This window comes from Rutidosis leptorrhynchoides, chromosome 2 (assembly GCF_046630445.1).
Source record: "Rutidosis leptorrhynchoides isolate AG116_Rl617_1_P2 chromosome 2, CSIRO_AGI_Rlap_v1, whole genome shotgun sequence".
Taxonomy (NCBI): domain Eukaryota; kingdom Viridiplantae; phylum Streptophyta; class Magnoliopsida; order Asterales; family Asteraceae; genus Rutidosis; species Rutidosis leptorrhynchoides.
The window spans coordinates 81,026,890-81,042,390 of NC_092334.1; the positions used below are offsets into that span (position 1 = coordinate 81,026,890).

At 33.1% G+C, this 15,501-nt stretch overlaps 1 non-coding gene across 1 annotated transcript; it reads left to right on the forward strand.

The window, feature by feature from the left end:
• The first annotated feature begins 10,354 nt into the window (after positions 1 to 10,354).
• Positions 10,355 to 10,461, forward strand: LOC139895230 (small nucleolar RNA R71). The gene has a single exon (XR_011775691.1). It is a non-coding gene; the product is annotated as a small nucleolar RNA R71 (small nucleolar RNA).
• The last annotated feature ends 5,040 nt before the right edge of the window (positions 10,462 to 15,501 follow it).

The window sequence follows — 15,501 nt, forward strand, 5'->3', positions numbered from 1 at the left end:
AAGTCAATTATATTTGGATTTATTATGAAATGGTATGCATGCCGTCAACTTTTGATGTATTGAAAGATTGTCTTTTCAAAAACGAATGCAATGTTTGTAAAAATGTATCATATAGAGGTCAAGTACCTCGCGATGTAATCAACTGTTGTGAATCGTTTATAATCGATATGGACTTCGCCCGGATGGATTAGGACGGGTCTTCGCACCACTTTGATTGTATTTTGTACTTTTGAGCTTTTTGGACCTTTACGTCTTCAATTCGTCGAATCTGTCTTTTGTCTTCACCTTTTATTATTTAAACGAATATCACTTTTAAATAGAACAATTGCAACTAAAAGTTTGTCTTTCTTGAGGAATAATGCTATGAAATATATGTTCGTTTTTAGCATTATCAAATATTCCCACACTTGAGCGTTGCTTGTCCTCAAGCAATATAGTCTTGAAATACTAGAATCACTTCTTTATTCTTCTCACTTTGTACATCAGTGATTTCTATACGGCGGTATAAATAATGGTAGTAACGATATGGTTTACAGTCTCACATGATTATAAAAATTTAGATCCATTAAGGAAATTGGATCTTTATGAAAACATTTAATCTTTTGAAAATTAAATCTAGTTTTTACCCTAGATAAGTTTTCCGGAATAACCCTTCACCGGTGTTTGCAAATTCTTTTTGTGGGTTTGGTGGGTTTCAGATTTGAAAATTTTAGCTTAAAACTTGTGGTTTTGTGTCACCCACTTGCTAACCTTGTATTAGGAAAGCAACACGTCCAGTATACTTGCTCCGTATATTACCTTTTGGTAAACTACCGTCCGGTTGTAAAGGAAAGCGTTGAACAAGCAACTGTTAAGGCAATGTCCCCTGACATGCTTTTAATTATGGTCTATAACGTGTCGGACGCAATTACTATCCTTGGTAGGAGCAATAGTATAGCTCACCCTTATAATTTTTCGGTCTGGCACAAGGTCCTGTCTTTGACCATGCTATGCAACCACCGTTCTTACGGTTGACACCCGATTTGGTTCAGGTGACCTAATGAATTCCAGGTAAATTCCTAGGATTTTACGTTCAAAGGTAATGAACGCATTGAAAATGGGTTTTCAGAAAACAAATCGGTTTATAATTTGATAAAAAATATTTTCTCGTTCAAGCTCAAGTTTAGATATCATTGAATTCCATGAGTTTGAATTCTCAATCTTTAAGGTCAATCTCAAGGATTGAGTAATATCAGTCTTAAAAGCTGATTTTTGATCTTTAAGGAGATTATCCTTTCTGGGGATCTGATTCATTAGTCTTATCTAGCTAATTTGCACGGTGCCCCCCCATTGTACGAGATAAATCCTTCTCATGGTTAGGATAAATCTGACCACTTGGCGACCCTGTTTTATGCTGAGGTCCGTGGATTTCCTGCTGATTTTAGAGATGACTTTTCTAGATTTTTCATCAACCTACAGCTGGTCTGGACGACAACTTCATGACCTAAATCAAGAAGCGCGTGTCTTTTTCGGAAGACTTTACTTCATTTTAATGATGGAATTGATTCATCGTGTAGATCCATCTTTCATTACAGTAAATCGGGTAAAACAGTTAATTTAGTCCAAAACAAAAGTATTTTCAATTATTTGTTACAGAAATATGTGACATATGTTTAAGATAACTTGGTAATTTTTCTCATACTTGGCTTTTATTTTCCTTTTTTTGTCCTCTATTTCATTTTAAATGAATTTTAACATTTTGGTTTGTTTCTCAATTTATGTCCTTTCCGAGGTAACAATAATTTCGGTGTTAATACCTAATTTTATCATTCATAAATATGTATAAACATGATTTTGAGTTCATTTAATTGAAAATTTTGAAAACTTTTACTAGAATTGGGTAGTCAGTATATAAGACTAGGGCTGTTCTTTATTATCAGAGAGCACTAGATTCTAATACAACTACTGCTTTACTAGTATTTTTAATGGTAACCAAGTGTTTAAGATAAAAATTTTTAAAAATCCGAAAGAATTTAACCCCTTCCCACACTTAAGATCTTGCAATGCCCTCATTTGCAAGAAATCAGTAACAATTTAAATTATTGAGGGTGATTAGCGTAGAAATGATTAAATTTTATCAAAGTTTCCAAACATATTGTTGTTTGTGTTGAATGATAAATGGTGCACATCATTTGTTCATTCCGTCTTGTTGTTATTTCACATATATTTTGCATCTTGTCGTCAAAATTAGTTGCTTTTGCTGAACTTAATGCCAGTCTTTGAAAATGCGTTGTTTTACCCTGTTGTGTACATAAGATAAACTGCAAACATATATACATATTTTTGAAGTTTGGTATATTACCCCACACTCAAAAATTATTAAAATCTAATAAAAAAATTAGAAAATTATAAAAACTATTACAATATTAACATAAGTATTAAATGTATCAACATTACAAATAATAAAATAAATAAAACTAAGTAGACTAGGGATGATACTGATACCAGTAGGGGTTCCATGCATAACCGTATGTGTTATAGAATGCTTCGGCTGGGTTATACGTAGGATACGGTGTTTGGATCTCTATAGACCAGGGAGGAAATACGGGCGATGGAGTAGGAATATAGTTTCTACCTACATGTTGGCAATGAGCTATGATTTGGTTTTGATGAACTTGCCAATCTTCAAATGCTCGATGTCTAGCATTTTCATACTCTTGTGAAGCTATAAACCTTTGCATTTCTGTCATTTCATTTCCCCCTCCCACATTACCTGGCTGTTGGTTTCTCTCAACCTGTGGATGTCTACCATGGTATTGTACTGCGGCGTTATTTCGCCTCTTCAAAACCTTCGCACCATGGTATACATTTAAACCTATTGTATCGCGGGGTTCTGGTTCTTCGACTAATAATCCCCCCCGACTTATATCCACATTGAGATACTCAGCAATTAATGTAATAAATATACCACCTCCTATTATACTGTGTGGTCTCATCCCCCTAACCATATCTGATAAATAATAACCCACATAATACGGTATACTTACAGTGCTTTGTGGGTCTCGAATACACATGTGGTAAAATAAATCCTGTTCATTTACCTTTTCCTTATTCTTACCTCGTTGTGTAATCGAATTGGCTAAAAACCTATGAATTACTCTTAATTCAGCTCTATCTATATCCAAATAAGAGTAATTTCCCCCTTTAAATCGGTGATGGCTAGTCATTTGACTCCATACGCCCTGCGTATCAAAATTTTCATCAATTTTCCTACCGTTCAATATCAACCCTCTACAATCGACAGATGCTAACTCCTCAGGCGTATATATACGTAAGGCCTGAGCCATGTCTAGTAGAGACATGTGGCGCATCGAACCTCCTAACAAAAATCTAATAAAAGATCGATCGGTTAAACTAGCTACCCGATCATTTATTTCTATACTACACAACAATTCTTCACACCATACTTTATATACATGTCTACGCATGTTGAATAATCGTACCCAATCGTTAAAAGTAGAATTACCATACCTCTGTGTAAGTAATTCCCTAATTGGCCCGGCCAATTCTACAGCTTCTAACGGTTCCCATTCTATTACCCTAGGTACTTCAACAGCTTTAGAATGAAGAGTATGCAAGCCCCTTTGGTATTTTGGATAATCTATCCAAAGTCTGTCAAATCTCAGGTTCGGGTGCAAATCTTCCAAGTGCATATCTGAAAATGTCATAACTGGATGAGGTATATCTTATTTATAATAGCTATCAACATCCTGTTGTTCCGCATTCTCAGGAGGAGCATTGCGAGCTTGGGATGAAGATTCGCCCCTTTCAGTCGTTTTTCTTGAGTAATTCCTTGATAGCATCCTTCTCAACATGATTTTAGTAAAAGATTGATGATTTTCGGTGAAAAAATTCGATTTTGGGAGTAATTTTTTGGTATTTTTCGCAGTTTATGTGGGTGTTGTGTGTGGACTGAGCTGATTCCAGCGTTTTTATTTTTTTCTGTAATTTCTGAACTCCGCGAGTCGCGGTGATTTTGCCCATCAAACTCCGCGAGTCGCGGTGCTTTTTTTTTTTATAAATCTTAACTTATAAAACAAATATAAAATAAATTTAAAATTTTGTTTTCCTTTGTTTTAGGACGAGGTCGTTTCGGATCGATGTCCTAGTCCGTCCTTCGACAAAATTTTAAAATTTGTCTTTTTGTAGCGAATGTTTTAAAAGCTAAGATTTTTGAGTTTTTTTAATGTTTTTGGCATACTTTAATTCAATAAGATTAAAAATAATGATAATAAAAGTTCTCGTCCCTCCCTCGGGTAAAGCAATTTCGGTTCAAAGACCTAGTCTTCAACTCACGACGAATTTTAAAAATCATATTTTTAACTTAGCGAAATAAAGTAAATTTTTGTTTTTAAATTCACACCAAACTTAAATTTAAAATGCATAAAATTAAGAATTCATATAATAAAAATTAAAAATTTACACCAAACTTATATTATATTTTTGTTTTTAAACATACAAACTTATATTAAAAAGATTAATTTTTCAAATATTTACAATTTTAAATATATTAATTTTAAAAAGTTTACAATATTATTTTAATTTTTATATATTAATTTTTTAAAACATGGTAAAATTAAAAATATTTTTGGCTTTTATCCCACTTTAATCAATCAAATATTATCAAAAATATACGTTCCTCTTTTCGGTAAATTAATTTCGGTTCCATGACCTAATTTAACTCATGACGAATTTTTGAAATATTTTGGGTTGATTGATTAAAGATATTTATACCTTAAGAATAAACGTTAAATTTCGCAGTGATGTAATAAATTTTTGAATGATATCAATAATTTCGGTCGCCAAACCTAATTTTATTGAATACCAATTTAATACTTTATAGCGAACAAATTAGCGTTTATTATCAAAAGGTTAAAAATGAAAAAAAAAATAAAAAAATAAAAACTGTACAGACTTACCTGTGAGATAGTATTCTTAGTGATATGATCTATCCCATTCATAAGATAGTCGGTTTAATTGATTTTCCATGGCTACATAGGCGTAACCTCGAGCATTCAGTGTTTTTTCTTCTAAACATATGAACGGTCCGTCTCTGCATAAAGTAACAAATTCGGTGTTTGAATAGGTTTGATTATTTGAACATTTACCTCCATGTGACCATTTTCCGCATTTGTGACATCTTTCTAGGTGTCGTGCTCTTCTTTTCGCTGCGGATTTTGATTTTCCTTTACCAAATTGTAACTTATTATCTTCGCATCTGGATTCTTTTCTTACTCTGTCCAATCTTTCTCTGATTACTGATACTATTTCACTCGGAAGTTTGTCATTATTACGTTTAGTGATCAAAGCGTGTAGCATTAGACCATGGTTTAGTTCACAGGAAGTCTTCATTTTGTAAAAACCTAAAAAAAATAAAAATTCAGAATGGGAGGAGAAGACTAGTTCTTTAGGGTCTGCTAGGGAAAGACCATTCGGGTTCCATTTTCGAGAACTACACGAAAACAGACAATCTAACTCTAACCGAAATACATATTATCCTTTAAAGACTTGATTCTCCCCACACTTAGTTAGCTGTGGTATCGAAATTGTGATTAACTTCGTTGTCGAATTCCATCGGACTATCTGTGTAGTGTTTAACTCATTGACCATTAACCTTAAATTCAATCCCATTTGAATTTATCAATTCTACTGTTCCGTATGGGAAAACTCTTTTAACTATGAATAGTCCAGACCATCTTGATTTCAATTTTCCAGGAAATAGCTTGAATCGTGAATTGAAAAGAAGAACTCTGTCTCCTTCTTTAAATTCTTTTGAACTTCTGATTCTTTTATCATGCCATTTCTTCGTTCTTTCTTTATAGATTAACGAATTTTCGTATGCTTCATGTCTTAATTCTTCAAATTCGTTTAGTTGACTTAATCGTAGACGTCCAGCTTCATGTAAGTCGAGATTACATGTCTTCAAAGCCCAAAATGCTTTGTGTTCAATTTCTACAGGAAGATGACATGCTTTTCCATAAACGAGTCTAAAAGGTGTGGTTCCAATTGGAGTTTTGTAGGCTGTTCTAAAAGCCCAGAGTGCATCCTCCAATTTAATGGACCATTCCTTCGAATTTGATCCTACGGTTTTTTCTAGAATACGTTTTAAAGCTCGGTTGGTATTTTCAACTTGTCCACTTGTTTGTGGATGATATGCGGTGGAGATTTTATGAGTTACTCCATATCTTTTGAGAACTTTCTCAAGTTGATTATTACAAAAATGAGTTCCCCGATCACTTATTAAAGCTTTCGGTGTTCCAAACCTTGCAAAAAGATGTTTTAAAAAGTTGACTACAACTCGTGCATCGTTAGTTGGGAGAGCTTGTGCTTTCGCCTATTTAGATACATAATCAATGGCTACGAGAATATAGAGATTATTATGAGATTTTGGAAATGGACCCATAAAGTCAATACCCCAAATGTCAAATACTTCGCATACTTGAATGACATTTTGTGGCATTTCATCACGTTGACTTATTTTTCCGGTCCTTTGACAAGCATCACAGGATTTGCAAAGAAGGTGTGCGTCTTTGTAAATTGTAGGCCAATAGAATCCAGCATCATAAACTTTTCTTGCTGTTAGTTGAGGCCCATAATGCCCTCCTGTTGGTCCTGTGTGACAATGGTTTAAAATTTTACTAGCTTCATCTCCGAATACACATCGGCGTATTATTCCATCAGGACAACTTTTAAATAGATGTGGATCTTCCCAGAAATAGTGTTTTATATCACTGAAGAATTTCTTTCGTTTTTGGTACGACAATCCTTTTTCAAGGAATCTACATACTAAGTAGTTTGCATAGTCTGCAAACCATGGAATTTCATTATAATCTATCTTCAATAGATATTCATCAGGAAAGTTGTCTTGTATGGCCGATTCATTTAGAACTTCTAATTCGGGATTTTCAAGATGAGAAAGATGATCAGCGGCGAGATTTTCTGCTCCTCTTTTATTTCGGATTTCAATATAAAACTCTTGTAAGAGTAAGATCCAACGGATTAATCTTGGTTTAGCATCTTGTTTCGAAAATAGGTATCTAAGAGCAGAATGGTCGGTATAGACCACCGTTTTAGCTAGAACGAGATATGATCGAAATTTGTCAAAAGCAAAGACAATAGCAAGGAGTTCTTTTTCAGTAGTTGTGTAATTTGTTTGTGCTCCTTGTAACGTCTTACTAGCATAATATATAGGTTGAAATCGTTTTCAATCCTTTGTCCTAAAACGGCTCCCATTGCAAAATCACTTGCATCGCACATAAGTTCAAACGGTAGATTCCAATTTGGTGTTATCATGATCGGCGCATTTGTGAGTTTCTCTTTAAGAATATTAAAATATTTGATGCATTCATCTGAAAAGATGAATGGAGCATCTTTTTCTAGGAGTTTATTCATAGGAGTGGCAATTTTAGAAAAATCTTTTATGAAACGTCGGTAAAAATCGGCATGCCCTAGAAAACTCCTAACTCCTCTAACATTGGTGGGATGTGGAAGTTTAGCAATTACATCTACTATAGCTCTATCCACTTCAATTCCTTCCTTTGAAATTTTATGACCAAGAACGATGCCTTCTTTAACCATGAAATGGCATTTCCCCCAATTAAGTACTAGATTTGATTGTTCGCATCTAATAAGCATTCGTTCCAGATTAACTAGACATGATTCAAAAGTATCACCGAAGACTGAAAAGTCATCAATGAAAACTTCCATGCATTCTTCTATCATGTCGTGAAAAATCGCCATCATGCACCTTTGAAAGGTTGCAGGGGCGTTACAAAGTCCAAATGTCATGCGTTTGTAAGAAAAAGTACCATAAGGGCACGTGAACGTGGTTTTCTCTTGATCTTCGGGTGCTATTGGAATTTGGAAATATCTGGAAAATCTATCAAGAAAACAATAATAACTATTTCCGGCTAATCTTTCCAACATTTGATCAATGAAAGGTAAGGGAAAGTGATCTTTTCTGGTGGCGTCATTTAATTTTCTATAATCAATACAAACACGCCATCCTGTTACAGTCCTAGTAGGAATAAGCTCATTTTTCTCATTTGTAATGACAGTCATGCCACCCTTCTTAGGCACGCATTGAACTGGGCTTACCCATAGACTATCAGAAATTGGATAAATTAAACCTGTATCTAGCAGTTTAATAATTTCTTTTTTTACTACATCTTGCATATTCTGATTTAGTCTTCGCTGACGTTGCACATACGTTTTATGACCTTCTTCCATAAGGATTTTATGTGTGCAATACGAAGGACTTATTCCTTTAATATCATGAATCTTCCATGCAATGGCTGGTTTATGAGCTTTTAACACAGAAATGAGTTGTGATTTCTCATTTTCAGTAAGAGAAGACGATATTATTACAGGTAATTCAGATTCACCATGCAAATAATCGTATTCCAAATGGTTTGGAAGTGGCTTTAATTCTAATGTCGGTGGTTCTTCTATCGATGATTTATATCGATATCTGTCTTCTTCTTTTAGCATTTGAATTGCTTCTGTTGTTGGTTCATATCCATTAGCTATTAGTGTAGCTAACATTTCAGCTTCATCAATTGGTTCATTACCTTCTCCTAAAGAACATTCTCTTGTTCCTTGTAATTCTGGAAATTCTTCTAACAATTCTGCATGTGAGTCTATAGTTTGAATATAATAGCATGTATCATCTGCAGATTGCGGTTGTTGCATTGCTCTATCAACTGAAAAGGTAACACTCTCGTCCTCTATACTTAGGGTCAATTTCTTACCAAACACGTCTATCATTGCTTTAGCCGTGTTTAAGAATGGTCTTCCTAATATGAGAGGAACTTGAGAATCTTCTTCCATGTCCAGAACAACAAAATCTACTGGAAATACTAAAGTACCAACTTTAACTAGCATGTTCTCCATTATCCCTCTAGGATATTTTATTGATCAATCGGCTAGTTGTATCCTTATTCTTGTTGGTTTCAATTCTCCAAGGTCTAGTTTAGCGTATAGTGAATACGGCATTAAATTTATACTAGCACCTAAGTCTGCCAATGCTTCTATTGAACTAAGACTACCCAGAAAACATGGAATTGTGAAACTTCCTGGATCAGATAATTTTTCTGGTATCTTATTCAACAGCACTGCTGAACAATTAGCGTTCATAGTAACAGTCGAGAGTTCTTCCATTTTCTTTCTATTCGTGATCAGATCTTTCAAGAATTTAGCATATCTAGGCATTCCTGAAATCACATCAATGAAAGGAAGATTTACATTTATCTGTTTAAACATATCCAAGAATTTGGATTGCTAGGCTTCAAGTTTCTCTTTCTTCATTTTACTCGGGTAAGGAAGTGGTGGTTGGTATGGTTTAACATAAGGTTTAGCCTTAACTGTGTTATCTTCATTAACCTTTTCAACTACCGGTTCTTTTTCCTTATCTTGTTCAGGTTGTGGTTCTTGTGGAGTAGGAATAGCTTCATCAGAGGTTACAGGTATTTCAGGTGGTTTAAGTGTTATACCACTTCTTGTGGTAATGGCTTTAGCTGTTTCATTTCGGAGGTTTGCATTTGTATCACTAGGTAAACTTCCCGGTTTTCTTTCACCTATTAACCTTGCTAGGTTACTTACTTCTTGTTCCAAGTTTTGAATAGAAGCTTGTTGATTTCTAAATGCTTGAGCATTTTGTTCATTAGTTTGTTTTTGAGATGTGAAAAACTGCGTTTGAGTTTCAACTAGCTTCGTCATCATATCTTCTACATTCGGCTTTTTATCATCGGTTTGTGGTGGTTTGTTTTGAAAATTAGGTCTTTGCTGGTTGTAAGTATTATTGGATACTTGTTGATTGCTAGGACCTTGTTGGTTGTTGTATAGAATATTTCGGTTATAATTCTGATTTTGATTGTAAATCGGTCTTGGCGGTTGATAATTATTCTGATAATTATTTCCAGGCCTTTGGTTTATGTATGAAATATTCTCTCTTTGTTCCATTGTTAATTCAATACTAAGACAATCTTTTGTCAAATGTGGTCCTCTACACTGCTCACAACTAATTCGTATTGAGTGGATATCTTTAGTCATCTTTTCCATTCGTCTCTCGACAGCATCTACCTTTGCGGAAATGGAATCTAAGTCATGGCTAGAATCGGCTCTAGCTGCTTTAGATGATCTAACGATATCTTTTTCTTGGTGCCACTCATGTGAGTGGGAAGCAGTGTTATCAATAATTTTGTAAGCATCAGTTTCGGTTTTCTTCATAATGGAACCACCAGCTGCAATATCTATGTCTTTCCTTGTAGTGATGTCGCATCCTTGGTAGAATATTTGTACTATTTGACAGGTATCTAAACCATGTTGCGGACATCCTCTTAATAACTTTTCAAATCTTGTCCACGCCTCATATAGAGTTTCATTTGGCTTCTGTGTGAACGTAACAATTTCTCCTTGAAGTCTTACGGCTTTAGATGCCGGAAAGAATTGTTTAAGAAATTTTTCAACTAAAACGTCCCATGTATCGATCGCCCCTTCAGGTAACGATTCCAACCAATCTTTGGTTTCTCCCTTTAAAGTCCAGGGAAATAACATGAGATATATCTGTTCATCCTCCACTTCTCGGATTTTAAATAGAGTGCAGATCCTATTAAAGGTACGAAGATGTTCATTTGGATCTTCCTTCGGCGCACCACTAAATTGGCATTGATTAGTCACCATGTGTAAAATTTGTCCTTTGATTTCATAATCTGGCGCATTAATGTCTGGATGAGTAATTGCGTGACCTTGGCCAGTGCGTTTAGCTCTCATTCGGTCTTCCATACTTAAAGGTTCCAGATTTTCCATGATTGAATTTGTTGAATCCGAATCACTAGAGGATTCTGATTTAATGGTTCGTTCCTCAACAATCTCTGTTTGAATGATTGGTGGTTCCGGAGGAAAATTTAATGGTTCAGGATCAATGAATTGTCCCTGAATATTCTCCGGATTCTCAATTGTGAAGTCGGGTTCAAAAAATGGATTATCGGAAATTTGAATTGGAGTACTTGATCGACTGGATGACGATTCTAAAGAAAAATCAACGGCGGTAATATTTGCTAGATGTCTTGATCTAGTTACAGGTGGTGAACGTACAAAAGGTGGTGAACGTCTTGCTCGGTGCATTCACTGAATATCCTATTAGTTTTTAAAAGGAAAGAAAAATTATATAAGTTATCTAATTAATAGACTTTTCTGATTTTGCCCACGTTTCGAATAGCCAAAAGATGCAGCAGAGGGGCAGGATTCGTTTGGTCTCAATATAATTGAGGACTGTTTGGCTCCAATAACCCGGTCCAGAAAATTTTGTACGAAACAGAAAATTTTGATGTCTATCAATTTAACCACTTAAAATAAATTTTCGTAATTTTAAGAAATTTAGATAAGAAGTAGAAAAAAAAAAATCTATGTCCTAAAACTAGAATAGCGAGAAATAAGAAAGAAAAAGAGTGCGTCGAAAAAGAAAAAGAAAAGGGTTGAAAAATAAAAGGCGTCGGAAAATAAGAAATAAAAAGAAATGACTTATAGAACTTAAAAACACTCGACTAACCCAACCTTATTACTATCACTAACTTAAAATTATAATCGCAATTTGAGATTACTAATTGGAATGATAATTGATACATAGGTAAAAGGTGTCTAAAAATATTAAAGCTTACAAGTAAAACTATATCCCAAATGGCAATAACCTAAAAAAAAATAATAATAAAATTTAAAAAGGCGTCGCAAAATTCTAAAGCACCTAGATCTTAGTCTAAAGAAAAAGCACTTAAGGGATTTTACGACAAAGCCTAAAAATCTATAAATAAAAATAACTATGGCAAAAATTAAGTTTAAAACTAAAAACTAGCGAAAAACACAAATATTACGCTAAAACAATTAAAAGGGGACAAAATATAAAAATATACTAAAAGTTGTAAAAAGTACAATTTTTATAAAAATATTATTTTTATATTATTTATTTTATAAAATTATTAATTTTAAATTTTAATTAAACTAATTTAACTAAAAATACAAAATAATAAATAAACTAAAGTAAATTAATTAAAATAATTAAACCTAATTAGGGTTAAATTTAAATAATAAAAATAAAAACCCGTAATTAATGCCTGATTAGGGTTCTGTGTACCCGTGTCAGGGTTCCTCCGCCAGTCGCGGTTCCACCTGGCAAAAATCTCCGCGAGTCGCGGGGTTCGAAATTCTGGATGACAGGCTGTTTCGGTTGACACGTTTCGACGTAATTAAATTATTTTTTTTAAATTATATTTTTCTGTTTTTAATTTAATTAAAATATTTATATAAATTTAATAAAACTTATATTTTAAAAACTAGAATAGAAATAAAAATATGTTTCAATTTTATAAATAAAAATCTTAAAACTAGATTTATATATAAATTTTTTTTTTTCGGTTTTTGATTTTATGATTTAAATAAAAACAAAATATTTAAATAAAACTTATATTTTTATAAAATAAAAATAAAGAAACTTTATAAAACTTAAATATTTAACAAACTCTTAAAAATATTTATATTTTTGTTTTCTTTTTATATTTTCGAATATTTAAAACGTATTTTTACAAAAGCGTATTTTATAAAAGTAAACTAAAAATAAAAAAAATCTTTTTTTTTTATATTTAGCGTTGCGCTTTCGGCTTTTAAGCAAGAAATTGAGTTCCCCGGCAGCGGCGCCAAAAATACTTGATAGTTAAAGCTAAGGGGTATAAAATACTATTAAATTTTACAAGGAAATACTATTAAATACGATACAATTTTACACAAGATATTTATTTATTTATTGAATGGATATACTTAAACCTTGCTACAACACTTATAGGCAGTGTACCTAATCGTACAGTAGTGTAGTTTTTACTAAGTCCGGTTCGTTCCACAGGGAATCTTTTTCACAAAGCTTAACGCTATATTAGTTTAAATTTATAAAAATACAAATATATATATATATAAGTAATATTATTATTATAAAGGGGGGTTTTTACCGTTTAATAACCGGTTTGTCGATTTTAAAACTTTAGTCGCAGTTAAAACCAAATGTAAAATATTAAATAAATAAAAGACTTAATTTAAAGCGTAAAGTAAATAACGATAATGAAATTGCGATAAATAAAAGTGCGATAAAATAAACTTGCGATAATTAAAAAGTGCAATTAAATACAATAACAATAAAAGTGCGATAATTAGAAGTGCAATTAAATATAAAATAAAGGAAATTAAATATGAAATAAAATAATTATGCTTATTTAAACTTCCGTAATCATGATGTTTGACGTGTTGATTTTAGTTTTATGCCCATGGGTTAATTGTCCTTTGTCCTGGATTATTTAATATGTCCGTCTGATTTTTGTCCATAACAGTCCATCAGTCATAAATATAAAGTGCGAGTGTCCTCGTCAAATTATCCTTATACCCGAAGTTAAATATTCCAACTAATTGGGACTTAAACTATAACAAGGTTTTATTACTTTGTTTAATAATTACACCAGGATGTCGACTGAGTGTAACCCAAGGTTTTAATACTTTGTTATCAATTATGCCAAGTGTCTTTGTACATAATTTCACCCCTGTTTTAATAATTCTAGTGGCTATTAATCCATTCCCGTGTCCGGTTAAATGAACGATTATTCGTACATATAAATACCCCGCCCATCGTGTCCGATCGAGTGTAAATGGTTATTTATAGGGACGTCCAATTGTAAATCTTTATATTAAAATTAACAAACTTTCATTTAGTTAAACAAATATAAAGCCCATTAATATCCCATAGTCTAATTTCCACAAGTGTCGTTCTTTTGTCCAAACCCCAATTATGGTACAAAGCCCAATTACCCAATTTTAATATTTTTAGCCCAACATCATGATTACTTCGGATTAAATAAGCATAATACTAACTTAGCTACGAGACATTAATGTAAAAAGGTTGAACATAACTTACAATGATTAAAAATAGCGTAGCGTTACACGGACAGAATTTCGACTTACACCCTTACAACATTCGCTAACACACCCTTATTATTAGAATTAGAATTAAAATTAAAATTAAAATATAAATTATAAATATAAATATTACGTATAGATATAGAGAGGATGGATTATGGATATTTTTGCGATCAAACTGCGTTTGCTTTTATAGGGATTTGAGTCCAGGTGAGCTCCGCGAGTCGCGTAATTTTTTGCCTTCAAACTCCGCAACTCGCGGAGTTTGAAATTACAGCTCACCCAGCTTTGGCTCTTTGTTTGCCGATGGATTTTTAATATAAATATAATATATAAATAATTTTAAGAATTATTTAAATATTATATTATATTTATGTGCATAGTTGACTCGTAATTTTTAGTCCGTTGCGTCGAGCGTTGAGAGTTTACTCATGTCCCGGTTCCGGATTTTCGAACGTCCTTGCGAATAATTTAATATCTTGTACTTTGTGTTTTGAATCTTGTACTCTTGTAATTTCGAGACGTTTCTTATCAATAATTGGAACCACTTTGATTGTATTTTGTACTTTTGAGCTTTTTGGACCTTTGCGTCTTCAATTCGTCGAATCTGTCTTTTGTCTTCACCTTTTATTATTTAAACGAATATCACTTTTAAATAGAACAATTGCAACTAAAAGCTTGTCTTTCTTGAGGAATAATGCTATGAAATATATGTTCTTTTTTATCATTATCAAATATTCCCACACTTGAGCGTTGCTTGTCCTCAAGCAATATAGTCTTGAAATACTAGAATCACTTCTTTATTCTTCACACTTTGTACATCAGTGATTTCTATACGGCGGTATAAACAATGGTAGTAACGATATGGTTTACAGTCTCACATGACTATAAAAATTTAGATCCATTAAGGAAATTGGATCTTTATGAAAACATTTAATCTTTTGAAAATTAAATCTAGTTTTTACCCTAGATAAGTTTTCCGGAATAACCCTTCACCGGTGTTTGCAAATTCTTTTTGTGGGTTTGGTGGGTTTCAGATTTGAAAATTTTAGCTTAAAACTTGTGGTTTTGTGTCACCCACTTGATAACCTTGTATTAGGAAAGCAACACGTCCAGTATACTTGCTCCGTATATTACCTTTTGGTAAACTACCGTCCGGTTGTAAAGGAAAGCGTTGAACAAGCAACTGTTAAGGCAATGTCCCCTGACATGCTTTTAATTATGGTCTATAACGTGTCGGACGCAATCCTTGGTAGGAGCAATAGTAAAGCTCACCCTTATAATTTTTCGGTCTGGCACAAGGTCCTGTCTTTGACCATGCTATGTAACCACCATTCTTACGGTTGACACCCGATTTGGTTCAGGTGACCTAATGAATTCCAGGTGAATTCCTAGGATTTTACGTTCAAAGGTAATGAACGCATTGAAAATGGGTTTTCAGAAAACAAATCGGTTTATAATTTGATCAAAATATTTTCTCGTTCAAGCTCGAGTTTAGATATCATTGAATTCCAT